Below are 21,013 nucleotides of genomic sequence, written 5' to 3' on the forward strand. Positions count from 1 at the left end.
TGTTCAGATTTATCACAACATGTCAGAAAGCCATACAGAGACTACTATTTATATTCATTATTCCTAGAGAGCACATTTTTAAATTGGGGTTTTAATTAAGTCTGATCTGGTAAAAAGATAAACTCATTCAGTCATATTTATTTTCTACTGATGATATTTGTTACATTATGATCATACCTTGAAGATTACATTGTAAAAAGTGTACTTTATTACTAGTGACAAGATAGCTTTTGGCAGATAAAATGAACTGTCTGCTTCCAATACTCACACGGTAAATGAAAGTTGTCCAGCCCGTTTAATGAATGCAGCCGAAATTGGCAGTTTTGGGATTTTTCTTAATTAACATGATGTAGAGAAACTTTCATTGCTGGGAACCTAAAAGCAAGCTCTAATTATTTTATTACATTTAATTAAGAAAAACGCAACTTATAACATTTTGTCAGGGTTTGAGTACTTGTTGGACTTATTAGACAAGTGTTCTGTAGAAAGTTAAAACTTTTAGAGAGTTTCACAATTTTTTGGATTCATTAATAATGACCCAGATACCAGTTTGCGATCAGAGAACAAACTTGCAGGATAAGCTGCCAGTAAGTCTAAAACCCTTTTTAAAAGAAAGCCTATAAGTGAACATGGTCCCATTGAGAGTGTACATCAGTATAAAGTATGCATTGTCCTATGTGTGTTACTTCTGATAAACTGACTTTAGATTTAGAGGGTTTAGAATTGTAGTCATTATGAACAAATGCTCTTAATTATTTAAATATCTCAAAACACTAAGGAGTCCTATTTTGTATAATATAAAGGTTAGAAAAAAATTGTGGTGACGTAGTGGAAATGCCATAAGAATACTTAGCCCTTTTGTACACATATAAGTATGTAAAGACTTTCAAGCGGATGATAGAATTCTCCCTCATATACAATATTACCTATCCTATGCAATACCCACTCTCATTATGGATGACTTTAACATCCCCATTGATCCTCATTTGCCTCTCAGATTTTATCTTTAACCTTTTCCCTAGACCTTTCACAACTTATTAACTCTCCTACACATAAAAAAAGGAATTCACTTCAGGTCTTCTTCCGGCTCTGCTCAGTTTCTGACTTTATTAACTCTACTCTCCTGGTCTATGACCAATTACCTGCTCTCCAAAATTATCTGCCTCCTCAGGACATGCCTACCCATCACATATAAACAAATCTACATTGCATTAACACTCAGCAACTTATAGACAGTTTACAGTCCTCATTGTCCCCTATCTCTTCCCTCTCCTATCCCAATCTGGCCGCCAAACATTACAATGAAAATATATATATTCTGAACTTCGTGACACAGGCAACTGCAACTTTGGTCCATACCTCAAACTCTTCTTTCTTTTAGGTGTGCAGAACGTCTATGGAAACATTTGCAATATATCAGCAGATTTCCTCCATTACATATTTATGCTCAAAATGTACAACTCTTCCCTTCAATGTACCAAACAAACCTATTTCACCTCTCATCTCCACACTATCTAAATAATCCACTATTACTTTTTGATACTTATCACAAATCTCAGTGCTGAAGACCTGGCCACTTACTCTATAGTTAAAATCGATAACCTGCTGCATAATATTATCTCCTAGTACCCTAGTAGCATCGACCTCTTCCCTCCAACATTTCCTCTTCTTTACTTTCAGCATTTGACCCAAAAACAGAAGAAGTCTCTAAAGTCCTTTCTTCTTCTTACCCCACCACCTGCATTAGGGATCCTTTTCCTCTTACACCTCATCCAGTCTTTCTCCCCGGCTCTCATAGTACCCTAACTAAAATATTTAACCTCTCTCTTTCTTCTGGGATATTTTCCTACACTTTTACACATTTACACATGTTATTATGATCTTATTACTGAAAAAAAAGCATCTCTTGACCTTTCCTACACTGCTAACTACTGACCTGTTTTTAATCTACCCTTCATCTCTAAACACCTGTGTCACATTGGGTGCGTGGACCCACTGGTTCATCGTACCGCCTTAACGGTATAGCAGATGGCCAACAGGACAGAGGTTAAAGTCTATAGTTCAAATAGGTGTACCTGTGGTAACTTCGGATAGCAACAAGACAGGCTCGGATGGGACTCTGGCAGCATGCAGACACCAGGCGTGGTATAACAGGACAGGCATAGTACTCAGCGAAGCACGACTCCAACTCTATATGGCACTTGGTTCTGGATAGCACGGGACACAGGATACAGGTAGCAGGAACGGGAACACTGGGAACTAGGAAACACTAAGGGACCATTTGCAAAGATGAACATAGGTAAACGACAACAACGCTCAGGCAATGCAGGTATGTATAGTCCAGTGTGCTCATGGGCTAATTTGATCTTTAATTCAGGTGTGCACGCTGGCCCTTTAAGAGTGGGCACGAGCGGGCGCACCCTACGGGACATGGCCAAGTGAAGCATAAGTGAGCGCTGGCGTCTCCTGAGGGAGAGATGTGGGCCATCGCTCACGGATCCATGACTGCGGCCGTCAGGAGGTGAGTAAAACTGATGGCCCGCGGCCAGAGGCATTACAACCTGGAAAGCTTGGTCTACTCCCGCCTTATCCGCTATCTCTCTGCTAACTCCATTCTTGACCCCTTAAAAATCTGGATGCTGCACTCTACACTTTACCAAACTGCCCTTACTAAAGTCTCACATCTCCTGACAGCTAACTTTAATAGCAAATATTCTATATTTATACTCTCTCTGCGCTGTTTGACACTGTTGACCACCACGCCTACTCAATAGGCTCCACTCTATTGGTCTTAAGGACTCTGCTCTCTCTTGGTTTTCTTTCTATCTTTCTGACCTCTTATTCAGTGTATCATTTGCTTGTTCTATAACTTCTTCTCCTCTTCTCCTTGCTGCTGGGGTTCTTCAGGGATCAGTCCTAGGTCCTCTCCTCTTTTCTCTTTTCACAGTCCATAATGTACAAACTATCACAGATTTGGCTTTCAGTACCATTTCTACGCTGATGATACCCAATTATATGCCTCTTCCCAAAACATCACCCCCGATCTAATAAAAAACACCAGTGACTGTCTATCAGCTGTCTCTAAGATCATATCCTCTCCCTATCTGAAACTGAAACATTCTAAAACTGAGCTCCTTGTGTTCCCACCATCTACTAACCTATCTAAACCTAATGCCTCCATCTCAGTTTGTGGTACTACCATAACTCAAAGGGAGCACGTCCGCTGTCTTGGTGTTATATTTGACTCAGATACTTATATTATATTTAATCCTTTACATGTTCATGTTACCTGAACCTCAAAAACATCTCCAGAATCTGCCCTTTTCTTACTGTGGAAACAGTCAAACTTCTTCTTGTCGCTTGTTTTGACTACTGTAACTCAATACTAATTGGTCTTCCCCTCTCTAAAATGTCTCTCCTCTCCAATCTATTCTGAATGAAGCAGTCTCCTCTTTCTGACCAGCGATTGTACTGAACGAGCTACTTTTTTATATTTTGTGTTGTGAAGGATGATTTATTTGCTTATATTCTCTGTATGAAATTACATTGTGAATTATCAAGCAGGAGGCCGAATTACTAAGATATATATTATGTGAAAGTGATGATAATGTTTAAATGATTTAGTTTCGTGCAGCAGCCATCTTGTCTGGAGTTCTCATCTTGGTTCTTTTGTAGTGAATAGAAAAGTCATTGTTCCTTTAATACAAGTAATGTTGATTTCGTATGTTTTATCTTTGACCTTGGGTCCCATGCGAAGATGGACAGGGAGTGAGATGGGAGTGAGATGGGGGGGATGGCAAGTATGCGTGAGGGAAGGTCTCCCCCCATCTCCACGAGGACATTCTGTCCAAAAGAGAGATAAGAAACCTGTAAACATAATGTGTGAAGAATTATAATGATGTATTTTATTGTATGCTTTTTACTGAATAACAAATATTGTTACATTGTCTCTGATTGGTTTACCTCAAGCCTACACCCCTTCTGAATTTCAGTTTAACAGTTTGAGTTTGGTAATAAATCCTTCAGATGAGAATTTTGAACATTTCAGCGTGTCTGTGTGTTTTCTTCTCGTCTCTCGATATATATCGGTGAAATATCCTAATTAGGATTCTGACTAATGGAGTCTGGCCTTGAGAGTCTGTTGGGACTCGTATAAATTTCAGTCTAATATATTTTGAGCGATGGATTTCCACGACAGTAATGGTGCCGATAAAACCCAGGAAGATTGCACGTCTGATAAGCTGTCACTGGAGAGGTCTGGCTTTGCATCTGTGAATTACAAAAAACCGCGGTAGGTAAGGAGCTTATTCTTACACCATTCACACATGTATTGCGTAAGCCTTGGAATCTAGCTGTCAGAACGTCACTTCTATGGACGAGACTCCTTAGTCAGTGGGTTGCAAGATGGATCCAAAAAGGTATGTTGAAGCTTTTTGTGTGATGAAGGATTGCAGGTGTGTACGTGATCTTAAACTGTTGATATGAAAGACATGAGAGAATTTTTGCCAGCAAATACATAGTTAACCAGGAAAAATTGTGAGAAGCCTTTGGAATGCAGTGACGTAGCGCATGGCAGAGAGAAGTCGTAACTCACATGTGAAGTATTTGAAATGCAAAGAGTTGTTTTGGACTGTGAGGAAAAAACAAAACTTCTGCTTGCTGCTTTGTTGTAGCGTTATTTGTTATTTAGTTGTGTAAAATTGTTGAGGATTAATAGTTGTTCTGTTACCCGTTTGTCTGGGATTATAGTTGGGAGGTACTGACTGTAGGTGAGATAGTTGTGAGTAATATCATGTAGTACCACAGGGGCTTCAATGGTTAAGTCCTGATAATGTAGAATCCAGTGCAAGGAGAAGCAATTGTGTCTATATTGAATTTGCACTCAATACCATTACCCAGTACAATAGGGAAAACTTTGAATACTGTATTAGAAAATCATTTATATTTTCCTAACGCATTGCCAGCCAGTGATATTGTGTGTAAGGGTCCATAAACCAGTTGTATGCATTGCCAGACTGGCATAAGGTGGGAATCAGTACAGACTGATTTCTAGCACATGTGATAATCCGGCATATACACTTTGATGTAAAATAACATCCAAGTAATGAAGTCTGTAGTAGTATAACATCAGACCGCTGGATTGAATACCGTTGTAATATAACATCCTGTATTCAATGAATGACCCTGACACTTACCCCAGGTGCCACCTGTGTCGCAGTAGTAATTACAGTGAAGGACATTGGTATTGGCTCAGACCCATAGCACGTAAAGAAATTATCACCAACATAGATAACAACCCCCTAAACTACAACCCACAGAGTGAACGGCTGAGCGGGGAGGATAATATATATATGTTACCAAATATAATTTGCATGTGAAACCATTGCAAAGTGCTAGAGGAAAGAGTTTGGGATATGTGTTACATCATGGGCTCTATGAACTGAAAGACACCCCGGCAGCAAGTGTTCTGCATAAGTGAAGTGTTACCAACTCCTGCTTGAATCAATGGAGTTTCATGAATGTCGATTGTGTTGAAGAATTTGCTCTTGTAATTGTTGATTGGCAGCATTTTGTCTGTTCTTGATGTTCAATCCAGTGAGGGATCAGAGGATCCTACTGCTAGAATGTCTGGAGGAACAACTTGTGATATCGTATTGGTAAGACAGTCTAGGAGATAGACTGGTCTGAGATATCTGTCGGCAAACGCGGCCTGTTTGCCTGGAGGTGGGGGATTTACCGGAAATCACCCTACTGCTCTCCGACCATGGGGTCAGGAGGAAGTTGGACAAAGATGCTTTGGGGCACTGGTCCCGGCCAACATTAGAATGAGCAAAAGGAGCTGGGGCTTTAATTATAAAGTATGTGAAGGCAAAATAACACACTGAAAAAAATTGTTGAAAAGGCTGGCAGCCGTAAGAAGGATGTTTGCATGTGAGAAAGAACAATTTAAATACAGGTGTAAATTTTCATTGGAAGAGTGAAGAAAATGGAGCAGCCAGGTACATTGCAGTGACTAACGTGGGTCAGAACGGGGGGAGTGCAATGTGAACATGTGTGATGTGATGAAACATCTGTGTGATGTGTGTAATGTAACATGTGTGATGTGATGAGACATCTGTGTGATGTGTGTAATGTAACATGTCTGAAGTTTGAAACTAATGGCCACAATAAAAGCAGAACTATATTGTATGTTTCCTATTTTTAACAGCAGTAATGTCTAAAAATGTTAGTGTTTTGTGTATGGGGTTAAAATCAGTTCTACTTTTTTTTTCATTTTTTTTATGGAACGTGTTTTATTTTCGCGCAGCGCAGTCGTCTGTAACTACACCAAGCGAGAAAAATATTACAGCCGGCTGGATCTGTTTGTAGAAAGATAAAAGCTATACTGCAGATTAATGTGTTATAATGTGATAAGATTTAATGTTGGAATGTTTTAATGTTAATTCAAATGTATTAAACTACAGATATTGTGAGACACGGGGTCTTGAACATGTATGTGCCCCCTCTGTTCCCTATTCTTATGTACAGCTTATTGGTTTGCAGTAATTAATATTACCAGATATATTATTTTCTGTGTTATTGAATAACTAATTACATTTGTCTTGTTTTTGTTTTCACACATGAGGCATGTGCTATAGTGCTGCCTAAATGTTATTTTTTTAAAAATGTGAGATGTTTTACAGGTAAATGGTTGCAGGTCATTTTAAAGATAAAATGTATTTTTGTCAGGAGAAAGTCATCTTTTTTTGTTCCAGGCTGTTGTGTATTACAGGGGGTTAAACTAGTGCTCCCCCGATAGAGTGCCTAATCTCATTATGTTAATATGTAGTTTTGAACCCTGCTACATTACTTTCGCAGAGTCCAAATAGGAGGGAATGTTGAAGGGACTGATCAGGTAGTTTTTGTTTTTTGTTCTCCTTTTTACAGGCAATTTTATGACCCCTTCACAGCCAGAGGGAGCTATGCCAAGCACTGCCCTATCCCAGTGGCTGAGAAAGGGTTGAAGATTTCCCAATGGTGAAGGGACTGATCAGGTAGTTTTGTTTTGTGTTTTATTTTGTTTTGAATTAATGAATTTGGTTCTAGGAGATCTACAAAATGTGTATGAGTTTCAAGGAGTAACCCAGATTAAATGTGTATGACAGTAACTTATATTTTGAGGTTTTTCTGTGTAGATGGTTCCAGATCCCCCTCCAGCCAATTTACACAGGAGGTGAGGTGACGTCACTCACAGATGAGTCTTTACAGATTTAGATGGGGAGAAGGCAAAACAAAAAAAAAAATTGTTTGAATATTGTTTATTTTATGCCAGATTTCAGTAACATATTTTGTTTGTTTTTGTATTAATCAGGTATTTACAGGACCTGGTGGGTGGGATTTACAAGTGTTCTGGATCATCAGATAAATGTGGAACAATAAAACTCCACCCTTTTGAAATGTTCTATCTATATGTGACATGGGTTTCCAATGTAAATTTGTAATGTAGACATACTTTATCATATACAGCATGTGTAGAACAGGATACGAGGCACCAGGTAAATTACCCAGAAGCCACTCTCACCTTCTTGTTCATCTCAAGGAGCGGAGTTGGAGGTGCTCGCTGAGGCTGTAACCTGGCAGAAGGTAAGACGGCCGACATTTACACTGACTCTAGGTACGCTTTTGGCATCGCCCACAATTATGGGCCCATTGGTAGTAGGAACTTTATTGGATCATTGGGTAAGCCAATTGACAACAAGGGTATGTGCAGCCAGGTGTCAGTAAATTGGCTTGTCCCTGGATACAATAATGCAAGCACTAGGTTTGTAGCAGCCTGCATGATGTGCACATGGCATGACATAGGTAAAACAGCAAAGGTACCTGTGAAAAGTGCAGCCCGGCCAGATTAACAGTCCCAGCGACTGCAGAACATACAACTACCCGAGGTAGACGTGTATGACGCTGTGCTCGTGTGTGTAGACCTGTTCTCAGGGGGGGCTGAAGCCCGGCCTGTATTTTCCCCACTGCAGACGTTGTGTGTAAGTGACAGGGGAATAGTGTTATCCCAAGTATTGACCTGATGTTTGTACAATACGATATCAGCAGTTCTCCAGATGTTATTCCAAAGTTAGTTTGTTTAATAATTGTATTTAAGAAGTGTTGTGGGAATATTAAATACTGAAGTTAAGTTTTATGTAAAGTTCTGGATCAGCTTTAGCATTGGACTATTAGAGTCATGCGTCAGATAAAAGGTACAGAAGTGGAATATTCCCATTTGAAAATATTTTTAGTTATTTGTTTTTTGTCGTTGTTATTGTGAAAGGAAAATTCTGTGCAGTGTTTGTGTGTGTGTGTGTATATATATATATGTATGTATATATATATATATATATATATAAAGAAGAAAAATGAGTTTGCATGTATCATTTCTAGTTATTGCTCAATGTGAACGTTTGATGTAAAGATGTTATTTGTTAATGTTTTTCTTCAAATTAATTATTTGATTAAGATCAATTAATGTTTATACAATGAAAAAGCTTGTTCTCCATAGGACGAGTCCAACTGGGAGCGGAAGGCGTGAGAACCAGATTCTAACAGAATGTGGACGGATAAGGGAACGTGAACCGGTAAGACCCAAGGCACTCTTGATGGCTTTTGCATTGATGGTGTATGACCTCACATAGGCCCCAAGACTGCAAGGATCGATTTGGTAAGATCTAATTGGTATGTCCCAGGCTTTACAGCTGTTGCTGCTAAATTCTGTTAGAGCTGTTTGATTTGCCTACAGAACAGTCCTTGTAGACCGGTGCCAACCTTATCATACCCGCCTCCCACAAAGAGAACAGACCTTGAGAGGCCTCCCCATGCAATACAAATTAGAGTAAGGAAAATTGGTTTGTGACATTTGTCAGATAAACATGTGGAATCTGTGTATATTTTGGTGAGCTGGAAATGTTCCAGGCAATCAGCTCAGATCAACGTACAAATCCTGCTGGAAAGCGTGACACCAAGTGCATATGAAATGTACCCAATAATTACACATCTTCTAGGTGCCCTGTCCATTGGAACAGAGAAGTTTTTCTTATATAAAAGGTGTTTGTTTGTTTGATTTAGTTTAAGGGCCTGACATTGTTATTGTATGTACTTAGAACAACTTTTATAGTACGTAGATGTTATCACCAGATTAGTAACAATTGACAAGGGTTGGGGTTCCCCAGAAAGTGCCAGTAAACATGAACTAAAAGATTTTTAATACGATGAACTCCATTACTGAGGTGCGGCAGGAGCAGCCGGAGCCAGTACAACGCGTTTGTCATGAACTGACGGCAGTGTCACAATTCCAAGCAGCCGCCCAGACAAGATAAGAAGACAGATGAGCGGAGGGTTTGTGGGGTCACAATAACACCCCACTAATCCGCCTACGTGGGATCTCACACCAGGCTCACAGCATGAGGTGTTGTGTATAGCCCGGTGACGTAAACTAAAAGAGACGGTGTCTGACAGATGAAAAAGACCAAATCAAGTCCTGATGACATCAGCAAAGATCAAAGTAAGGACCAAAGACCTGAGTGAATCCGTCAGCAGTATCAAGTGTTCTAATCAGAAGACAGGAGAAGAAGAGGACGATGATGTACATGACTTGTCAATACACTGGTGCGACCCCACACCCTAACCGGACATTGGTGATGGCATCATATTAGTTGTGGCCCTATTGATATATTGTTTGAGTTTCATAATCATAATATATATAATTTCTGTAATTTAATATGAGAAAAAGGGAGGTTTGTGAAGGATGATTTATTTGCTTATATTCTCTGTATGAAATTACATTGTGAATTATCAAGCAGGAGGCCGAATTACTAAGATACATATTATGTGAAAGTGATGATAATGTTTAAATTATTTAGTTTCGTGCAGCAGCCATCTTGTCTGGAGTTCCCATCTTGGTTCTTTTGTAGTGAATAGAAAAGTCATTGTTCCTTTAATACAAGTAATGTTGATTTCGTATGTTTTATCTTTGACCTTTGGTCCCATGCGAAGATGGACAGGGAGTGAGATGGGAGTGAGATGGGGGGGATGGCAAGTATGCGTGAGGGAAGGTCTCCCCCCATCTCCACGAGGACATTCTGTCCAAAAGAGAGATAAGAAACCTGTAAACATAATGTGTGAAGAATTATAATGATGTATTTTATTGTATGCTTTTTACTGAATAACAAATATTGTTACATTGTCTCTGATTGGTTTACCTCAAGCCTACACCCCTTCTGAATTTCAGTTTAACAGTTTGAGTTTGGTAATAAATCCTTCAGATGAGAATTTTGAACATTTCAGCGTGTCTGTGTGTTTTCTTCTCGTCTCTCGATATATATCGGTGAAATATCCTAATTAGGATTCTGACTAATGGAGTCTGGCCTTGAGAGTCTGTTGGGACTCGTATAAATTTCAGTCTAATATATTTTGAGCGATGGATTTCCACGACAGTGTCATCCCTATCTCCTCATAGATTGTAAATTTCTTGCGAGCAGGGTCCTCACTCCTCTTGTTTAAATTGTTAATTAATTTTGTCACTAGGTAATGTCACATTTTTTTCTGTACATGTAACCCCTGAATTGTAAAGGGCTGAAAAATATATTGGGTCAGATAATACAGTATGCATTAAACTCCACAGCTCCACCTATTGGCGGCAGCAGTTAACCAAGATGTTACATTTTAAATCTATATCTATGCACAGAATATCACTTTAGGTCATATTTAAATATATATTGGTTTATCAACCTATAGTATAAAGTTTAGCTATTTGTTATTAACTTTTGCTAACTCAAGAGGAGATGCTTTGATCTTTTTATTACCTTCCGACATGTAACAAAAAAATCTACTTTTAAAATCAATAGTGTCCAAAGTAAAGTATATTATTAAGAAAATCTGTTTAATATTGACCAGCAAGTCAGTTCTGCAGCTCCACTAGCTGATTAGATCTGGTATCGTTTCAGTGATTTATTTTCTTAAGTAATCATATGATCTTACAAAACTGTGCTTCTGTTCCCAGTACATAGGAATTGGATGGTGGCTGATTTGCTGGCAATTTCACTGAACATTACTAAGTTATTACAATGAGATTGCATAGAGCCCCTTAAAATAGAACTTGTAATCATTCTCAAAATGTGGTGTTACTGGTAGGCTTTTAAAATCTATTCTTGCCATGTATTTACAGCGAACAGTATAAACATTTCAAAGCTTAAAATGCAAACATAAAAAATACAGAACAGAAACTCAGATAAGAAGCCTGGCACCAGCGAATAAAAGATTAGTGCTGAATTACATTTCTATATTCACCCACACGTCTTAACAGTTGAGGAGGAGAATCTGTCTCCTAAAGATGAAAAAGGAAAAAAGTAATGATCAAGGACTATCTGATGTTTCATGTGTCATTCACTATCTGCACCTTCAAAAAGCTGTATCTCATTAAGAGCAGGAGAGATACAACCATGGTAGAAAGACCCTCCTTTAACACTGAACTGAATTCATTGCATTATTTTTCTCTTTTTTCTTTTTGCTTAATAACCCGACAAAATGAATCTCTGTTGTAGTTGTTCATTACAATCCATGCAATCCTGTAAACGTACTATTTCCCAGAAAAACAAAAAGAATAGTATATATAAATATAATAAAGCACTTCATAGACTAAAAACACATGGAGGGTCCACATCTAGCTCTGCAAGCATGTATATAAACATTGTTTGGAGTGTGCGGCTGCATAAACAATCATGTAGTCCCAGATGGAGATCCTAGCTAACCGTATCAGCTGAACGTCACAGTGGGAAGGTAGAATCTTTAATTTAATGCTTCTTCCTTGTTGATTGTTCTCTACACCAGCACTTCTCAAACTGTGAGGCACACCCTAGTTAAAGAGGAGGCAGTTTTAACAGGGGTGACCATATTCTGATTTATCTTGCAGCAGAGACCTTTCATTGTAGCCATCTCTGGTTTAGCAATGCTTGACTTTTTACGCTTATTTTAATGTTATATTGGGTTCAGAAGACAAAAAAAAGATAGAGCAATATTTTTTTGGCCATGGACTTTAATCACTGGTGAGGTCCCGGCATCACCATGTTCTAGCTGGTGGGACCCCGGTAGAGAAGCCTTGCTCTATAAAGCACTCAGTAACTACTGTATATACATTACAGTAGCAGTTCCACATCCTGTACACACCACATTAATTGCATGCATGATCACCAGGATGTCATTTTTCTTGTTTGTCATTTAGCAGTTCCAGTCTTGGGGATAGATAGATAGATAGATAGATAGATAGATAGATAGATAGATAGATAGATAGATAGATAGATAGATAGATAGATAGATAGATAGATAGATAGATAGATAGATAGATAGATAGATACCACAGCATATTGGAGTTGAAATGAAATGACTTTGAGCCAAAAGTGCAGACTTTCAGCTTTAGATGGTTATTCGTATATTATAAAGTGATGGATATGCCCTCACTTTATGACAGTGGAGGTCCCACCTCTAGGACCCCTACCAATCCTAAGAATGAAGGGGCTGCAGCACTGATTTAGTGCTAAATCCTAGTCTAAGTTCTTCCTGCACGGTAGCTCTCCAGGCAACCTAGTGCAGGAAACTGCATCTTGCCACATTCACTTGTAAAAACTGTTAAAGTAGCGCTGCGGCCCCTTCATTCTTAGGTTTGCTGAGGGTGATAGAGCTTCGACCCCCACTGATCATAAAGTGACACCATCTCCTAGTCATATGCCATCATTTTATATAATGGGAATACCCCTTTAATAGAATAGTATTCCTAGACATTAAGATTAGTTAAACAGTCTAGGAATTACAATACTTTACATACATAGTCCCCCCTCCAACGTCATGGGCTTCAAAGTGATTGGACTGTGATTGGACTGTTCGCTACTTAACTGTTTATGGCCTCACTATTTTACTTACAACTCTGCAGATAAAATTATAGCGATTATTTTGAGTGTGGCATTTGCATTTGGAATCTATTGCTGTTAACCCTCAATATGAAGTACAAAGATCTGGCATCATTAGGCAACAAAACAGACCAATCAGAAAAATAGCAAATGCATTATGTATGGTGAAATATACTATTTGGTATTTTCTTAAAATAAAAAATGTACTGTTAAACTTCAAAACACAAAAAAAAAACAGAAGACCCCAGAAAGCAATTGTGGTAGATACAGAAAATGTCTTCTCCTGGTAAAGAAACTCCTTTCACAACAGTTGGCCAGATCAAGAACACCCTCTAGTGGGAAGCTATATCTGTATCAATATCAACAATAAGGCTGGGTTCACACGACCTATTTTCAGGCGTAAATGAGGCGTTTTACGCCTCGATTTACGCCTGAAAAGACGGCTTCAATACGTCGGCAAACATCTGCCCATTGCTTTCAATGGGTTTGCCGACGTACTGTGCCGATGACCTTTAATTTTACGCGTCGCTGTCAAAAGACGATGCGTGAAATGACTGCCTCGGCAAAGAAGTGCAGGACACTTCTTGGGGCGTAATTTGAGCCATTTTCATTGAATCCAATGAAGAACAGCTCCAAATTACGCCCGTAATTGACGCCTCACAAAAAGCGAGTACGAGCAATTACGTCTGAAATGCAGGAGCTGTTTTCTCCTGAAAACAGCTCCGTAATTTCAGACGTAATGGTCGTTATTGTGTGCACATACCCTAAAGAGAAGACTTCACCAAAGTAAATACAGAGGGTTTACTACAAGATGTAAACCATTCGTAAGCCTCATAAAAAGGAATCCCAGAACATTTCTTTCAGTTCTCAAATAACATTTTATGGACAGATGAGACAAAGTTCTACCAGAATGGAGAAGTATGAAGAAGTGAAGGAACTGATCATGCCACCTCATCTGTTGGCATAGGGTAAATATGGCATGTTTTGTTCAAAAACAGTGCCACACTTGCAGCCTAACCCTATTTAAATGAATATCGCTGAGCTGCAATACAAGACGCACTCTATAGACAAAAAACAACAACATTTGCTAGTGTATACACAAATGTGAAATACAAGTACATACAGTAAACTACACTTGATGTATATCATTGAATGTTCACAGACTCACAGTATATGAATATGATTATGTGGCAAAGTAAATAGAAGGCATTTGGAGGCTTGTAATACAATAAAAATTGGCCCACATTTTCAAAGGCCATGTAATAATAAGACCAAATATAATGGTGGTTTCTCTTGGCTCAAATACCCACAATATCTCTCTCAGACCGGAGCAGGCAAAACTAAATTGGGTATGATCCAACAAATACCCTAAATTTCATATATAAAGTACAGTTACGTTTACCGCTCAGACGCCACTGGTAAGGGGATGTTCACACGGAGTATTTTGCCAAGTTTTTTGACGCGGAAACCGCGTTGCAAAACTCGGCAAAAGCGGCCCGAGAACGCCACCCATTGATTTCAATGGGAGGCGTCGGCGTCTTTTTCCCGCGAGCAGTAAAACTGCCTCGCGGGAAAAAGAAGCGACATGCCCTATCTTCGGGCGCTTCCGCCTCTGACCTCCCATTGACTTCAATGGGAGGCAGAGAAAGCGTATTTCGCGCTGTTTTATGCCCGCGGCGCTCAATGGCCACGGGCGAAAAACGGCGCGAAAATCGCAGCGAAAATCGGCGTGCAGGGAGAGGAAAATCTGCCTCAAAGTTCCAAACGGAATTTTGAGGCAGATATTCCTCCCCCAAAATACTCTGTGTGAACATAGCCTAATAGTCCAATATCATTCAGTATGGACACTCTCTCCCAGAAAAATGCAGTGGACAATCCGCAATCCAATGAGGGTGTGGATGGTAATTCTTATCCTTGTAGTTCCACCGAGCTCCTTATCGTCTCTCTCCACATTCAAAGAACTCCTGGTAGGAAAAGGATCTTATGTCTCTAATAGATGGAAAAAGGAAGACACATAGTGCAACACCCTCTGAAAAAAGATTTCTCCACGCCAAGTTTAATCCATACTCACAGAAGTAACAAGAAATAAAAGCATCAAGGTAAGTAAAAATCTTTAATATTTCTAGGCGGCACGCCAAACACTCTCGCCCGACCCTGGGTTTCGCCTTTCCGTCTTCCTCTGGGGCATGTGTGACGTGTCTAATTAACAGGTTTATATAGCCACATAACATTTAAATTCATATAAATTTACATACATAAATGGTTAAAAAACATATACAACCAATGATCTCTGCAATATATAGAGATAATCTGATCTTATCATCATAATCGTATACATATATATACACTTCTAAATATTATTCTTTTTATTTAAATACATAATCTCTTTAAAAAGTAAAATAATAATATATTATGCTAAACAAGCCTATTCACCACCTTTATAATTGGTTAGATTCCACATATCATCCCATATCCATTATATTGATTTTTATTTATATTTTATCAGTTGTTTTATATTTTCTGTCTCTAATTTTCCACTTAGTCTGATCTATTTATATTATTTATATTTTATCAGTTGTTTTATATTTTCTTTGTCTATTTTTCCACTTAGTCTGATCTGTGGCCAATCTCTAAGGGCAAAGCCACACGTGGCGGAATTGCTCTTGAATTGTGTCCGCAGCATTAATCCGCAGCGGAGCCGTTTCTCCATTGCCTTCCACTTCTTTTTAGTAGGCTTCGTTTAGACGAGGCTGAAAATTCCGCTGCGGAGCATAGGCTGCGGTGCGGAATTTGGTGTCCGCAGCATACAATGGATGTTGCGGACCAGTGGCGGACTGGTTGCGGACTCATGGCGGAAGTTCTCCATTGACTTCAATGGAGATTCTAAATTCCGCAATGAAGTCTGCAGCTGTCATGCACATGTTATGTGTGCTGCGGATGCGTCTTGCTTTTTTGACATGACATTTATTCATTCTGGCTGGACCTATGTATTTCTAGGTCTACAGCCAGACTGAGGAAGTCAATGGGGCTCCCGTAATTACGGGAGCGTTGCTAGGCGACGTCAGTAAATAGTCACTGTCCAGGGTGCTGAAAGAGTTAAGTGTCCAGGGTGCTGAAAGAGTTAAGTGATCGGCAGTAACTGTTTCTGCACCCTGGACAGTGACTACCGATCCCAATATACAGCAACCTGTAAAAAAAAATAGAAGTTCTACTTACCGAGAACTCCCTGCTTCTGTCTCCAGTCCGGCTTCCCAGGATGACGTTTCAGTCTAAGTGACGGCTGCAGCCAATCACAGGCTGCAGCGGTCACATGGACTGCCGTGTCATCCAGGGAGGTCGGGCTGGATGCCGAAAGAGGGACGCGTCACCAAGACAACGGCCGGTAAGTATGAAATTAGTTTACTTTCACTAGGGAAAGTGCTGTCCCTTCTCTCTATCCTGCACTGATAGAGAGAAGGGAAGCACTTTTACCGCAGTCCGCAGCAGCTAGTCCGCATCAATTTACTGCACATTTTGGGCAGATCCGTGCGGCATTGATGCGGACAGTTGCGGAGGAAATCCGCCACGTGTGGGCATGCCCTAAAGGTATGTGCACACGATGAGAGGCTTTTACGTCTGAAAAGACAGGCTGTTTTCAGGAGAAAACAGCTGCCTCGTTTCAGTCGTAAAAGCTCCTCCTCGCATTTTGCGAGGCTTCTCTGACAGCCGTAAATTTTGAGCTGTGCTTCATTGAGTTCAATGAAGAACGGCTCAAATGACGTCTGAAAGAAGTGTCTTGCACTTCTTTTGCCGAGGCTGTATTTTTACGCGTCGTCGTTTGACAGCTGTCAAACGACGACGCGTAAATGACAGGTTGTCTGCACAGTACGTCGGCAAACCCATTCAAATGAATGGGCAGATGTTTGCCGTCGTATTGTAGCCTTATTTTCAGACGTAAAATGAGGCATAATGCGCCTCGTTTACGTCTGAAAATAGGTTGTGTGAACCCAGCCTAAGGGTATGTTCACACGGCCAAATTTCAGACGTATACGAGGCGTATTATGCCTCGTTTTACGTCTGAAAATAGGGCTGCAATACGTCGGCAAACATCTGGCCATTCATTTGAATGGGTTTGCCGACGTACTGTGCAGACGACCTGTTATTTACGCGTCGTCGTTTGACAGCTGTCAAACGACGACTCGTAAAAATACAGCCTCGTCAAAAGAAGTGCAGGACACTTCTTTCAGACGTTTTTGGAGCTGTTTTCTCATAGACTCCAATGAAAACAGCTCCAAAAACGAGTTGGTAAAAAAATGAGTTGGTAAAAATGCGAGTTGGTAAAAAACGTCTGAAAAGCAGGGTCTGTTTTCCCTTGAAAACAGCTCTGGATTTTCAGACGTTTTGGTTGACTACGTGTGAACATACCCTAAACCCTCCAGAGCTTCAGTGAGCTGCAGCTAATCAGAACAATTGAGTTCTGCTGAGACAAGACCCCTTGGTCAAAATGCTATGTGTGAACAAGTCTCTTAGTAATACTATACATAGGGCATTTTTTGCGGATTATCCACTGCATTTTTCTGGGAGAGAGTGTCCATACTGAATGATATTGGATTATTACCAGTGCCGTCTGAGCGGTAAACTTAACTGTACTTTAATAATAAGACCAGTCAGGCAAAAAATGCTCCTAATTTATCACAGTGGTGCATGCTGCATGATAATTTTGGCACATCTTGCATGACCTGTTATACACTTTTCTCTTTCTTATACCACTTTGGACTTAACTTATTTTGTGCCAGAATATTGTGCCAGTGTTATTGGCACATTTTTGGCACACATTGGCACTTTTTTGGACATTTTCTAGAACCAGACACAGTAGTAAATCTGTAAAATTGCTCTTTGTCATCTTGCTCTGACTTTGTCCAGACTTTTCTGATTAACTGCAGATTTGAGGGAATTGAAGATCTGCACAGTATCCAAGAATTAGAGACAGACATTTATGTCTACAGTAAGAAACTTTTTCTATGATTGTTATCTTGAAATCCATTATCCTTCTAATCCCAGGTGAATTTGGAGACAGCTTGTCCTTCTCCAGAAGCTGACACTCTGTTTGCCATGATGTGTATTTAGGAAGCAGAATTTAAGTTCACAGACTGAGCTGAGACAGCCTTCCTCTCAGTGGGTGTATGCACAGCTTTTACCGTCAAAAGAATAACATACAAGATAACAATCTTACTTCTAAATTTTAAAATATCCTGCCCTCTATTCCGAAAACGTTCACATTTCAGATGTTTTTATTTCAGAGGCAATAGACTTATGCATGGCAAGCAGTTTTGTCCATGAGTAGAACTTTTTGTTTTCATACACACCTTATAATGCTTTGATATGAGTCCATAGATCATGTTACTTCACAAGTATTCCGGCTCAGCTGTTTTACAAACATATGTTTTTCTTCTTGGACTATGTCCTGATTGTCACTGACTTTTCATGCTTTCCTTACCCTCCTTTTATAAACATTTATATTATTCAGTTTGCAAAAAGTTTTGTGAAGTAGAGTTGAAAGGACAAGGGGCTATAAACAGTAAAACATGCTTTATTAAGGGATAGTCAAAGTTACTTTCCTACTGGCATAATTCTCTAGCGAATTTCATGTAGTGCTCTTGATCCACTAGACTGAGAAAGAAACAGAACACATCCACAGTATGTTAGGCTTTCTTCACATCACGTTGTTCGTTTATGTACGGCGCATACGTCGGGGAAGTCATCCATCGTGTGTCCCAAATTTAAACACCCAAGGCATATAGTTGCATACATTGCCCATAGGCTTCCATGTAAAAGAATTGTATACAGAAAAGTATATATTTCTTTGTGGGATGCCTTTGAACTGAAAAACATAGTTGACACCTTTCAGTACAGCTGGAAAAAAGGTATGCCGCCACATACCCTCTAAAAGTATGCCAAAAGGACATACTTTTGGCATACATAGGTTAAATGGGGCCCTATAGATACAAAATAACACTATGTGAACATATGTAGCCTTACAACGCGGGTCTCTACAGGTTCAAGACAGAGAAAAATAAATTTTAAAGTGATGGGGCAGATTTACTAATGCTGTGTAAGATTTAGACAGCAGAAACTTAGACCAGGGAGTCCAAAGGTGCGCTAAATGTATCACAATGGCATACGCTGTATGATAAATTTGGCGCATCTTTCTAGAGATGCTATACACTCTTCTCTTTCTTAGACTACTTTTTGTTTGGCTTAGTTGGCTTATGTTTGGCGCAATTTTCGCGCACATCAGTGTATTTAAGCCATGCTACTTTTGTCAAGCCCTGTCCCCTTTTCTACACACTTTGAAAAGTGTTTAGTGAATGGCAAACTTCTGTTTTTTTTGGTGCATTTACATATATAGGTCAAAAACATGCAACATTATGGCCAGAAATGTGCCACATTTTGTTGCATTTTACGACATATTCTCGATGCAAGCACATTAGTAAATTTGCCCCCAATGTACCAACACCGATTTTGATGACATCTTTCTACCAAATTTCATTGAAAAAAATTTGTATGAACGAACTGGTGAAGGACTAGATATATGTGTGTTTTTAGCACATACTAGTCCTTCTCAATGAATTGGAACATCATCAAAAAGTTAATTTATTTCAGTAATTCAATTAAAAAAGTGAAACTCATAAATTATATAGATTTATTACACACAGAGTGATCTATTTCCAGCATTTTTTCTTTTAATATTGATGATTATGGTAACAGTTAATGAAAACCCAAAATTTAGTGACTCAGAAAATTTGAATATTATATAAACCCAATTTCAAAAATGATTTTTAATACGGAAATGTTGGCCTACTGAAAAGTATGTCCAGTATATGCTCTCAATACTTGGTCGGGGGTCCTTTTGCATGAATTACTGCATCAATGTGGCGTGGCATGGAGGTGATCAGCCTGTGGCACTGCTGAGGTGTTATGGAAGCCCAGGTTGCTTTGATAGCGGGCTTCAGCTCGTCTGCATTGTTGGATCTGGTGTCACGCATCTTCCTCTTGACAATAGCCTATAGATTCTCTTTGGGGTTTAGGTCAGGCGAGCTTGCTGGCCAATCAAGTGCAGTGATACTGTGGTTATTAAACCAGGTATTGGTACTTTTGGCAGTGTGGGCAGGTGCCAAGTCCTGCTGGAAAATGAAATCTGCATCTCCATAAAGCTTGTCAGCAGATGGAAGCATGAAGTGCTCTAAAATTTCCTGCTAGACGCTGCGTTGACTTTGGACTTGATCTAACACAGTGGACAGGCACTTTCTGAATTGAATTACTGAAATAAATTAACATTTTGATGATATTCTATTTGATTGAGAAGGACTAGTACTTATTGAAACGGGTTTATCATGATTATACTTGCTGTAAGGCCGGTCTTGTATGGCTGTTCTACGGCCACATTTTAGATTGCTTTTGCAATAAAACTGGTTCCACATGACTAATACTCCTATCACAAAATACTGGCAGGATAACAAGTATAATGCAAAATACATCTTTATTAGATACAAAGTAAAATACAGAATATAAAATGAAGTGACAAACCCATGATGCAAAGATCCCCACACGTAGATACTAAAAACCTCTTATAGAAAGAAATTGCTGCGTATTTTTCAGTAGCAGCAAAGTGGGTGAGATTTAACAAATCTCATCCACTTGCTGCGTAAAATTTCCTTGCAGAAATTGACCTGCAAGAGCATTTTTTGTACGGCAGCAAGTAAATTCCTGCTGCGGAAAGTGGACTGAATTGCTGCGTTTTTCAGAGATGTCACCATCTCCCAGCTTTGAGAAATAACACAGCAAATTCCACACCATTTTCTGCAGTAAAAACCACTGGAAATGGTGCGGTTTTTCTGCAGTGGAATTTCTGCTAGTTTCTGCGGAATTGCTGCAGAAATTTTCTGCAGCAATTCCGTTACGTGTGGATAAGCCCTTAAACAGCCACATATTAGAGACCATGCGACAGCCGCAACACCAGACTTACAAGGTTATACTGAACCGCAGTAAAATCACCACAGTTTTAACCTACAAATCGAGCATTTCCCAAAAATTTCAAGCCCAAAAAG

At 39.5% G+C, this 21,013-nt stretch overlaps 1 long non-coding RNA gene across 1 annotated transcript; it reads left to right on the forward strand.

Moving 5' to 3' along the window:
- The first annotated feature begins 3,506 nt into the window (after positions 1-3,506).
- LOC142742733 (uncharacterized) lies at positions 3,507-10,308 on the forward strand. The gene is made up of 2 exons (XR_012881431.1): positions 3,507-6,825; positions 6,896-10,308. It is a non-coding gene; the product is annotated as an uncharacterized LOC142742733 (long non-coding RNA).
- The last annotated feature ends 10,705 nt before the right edge of the window (positions 10,309-21,013 follow it).

This window comes from Rhinoderma darwinii, chromosome 2, assembly GCF_050947455.1.
Source record: "Rhinoderma darwinii isolate aRhiDar2 chromosome 2, aRhiDar2.hap1, whole genome shotgun sequence".
NCBI classification, from domain to species: Eukaryota; Metazoa; Chordata; class Amphibia; order Anura; family Rhinodermatidae; genus Rhinoderma; species Rhinoderma darwinii.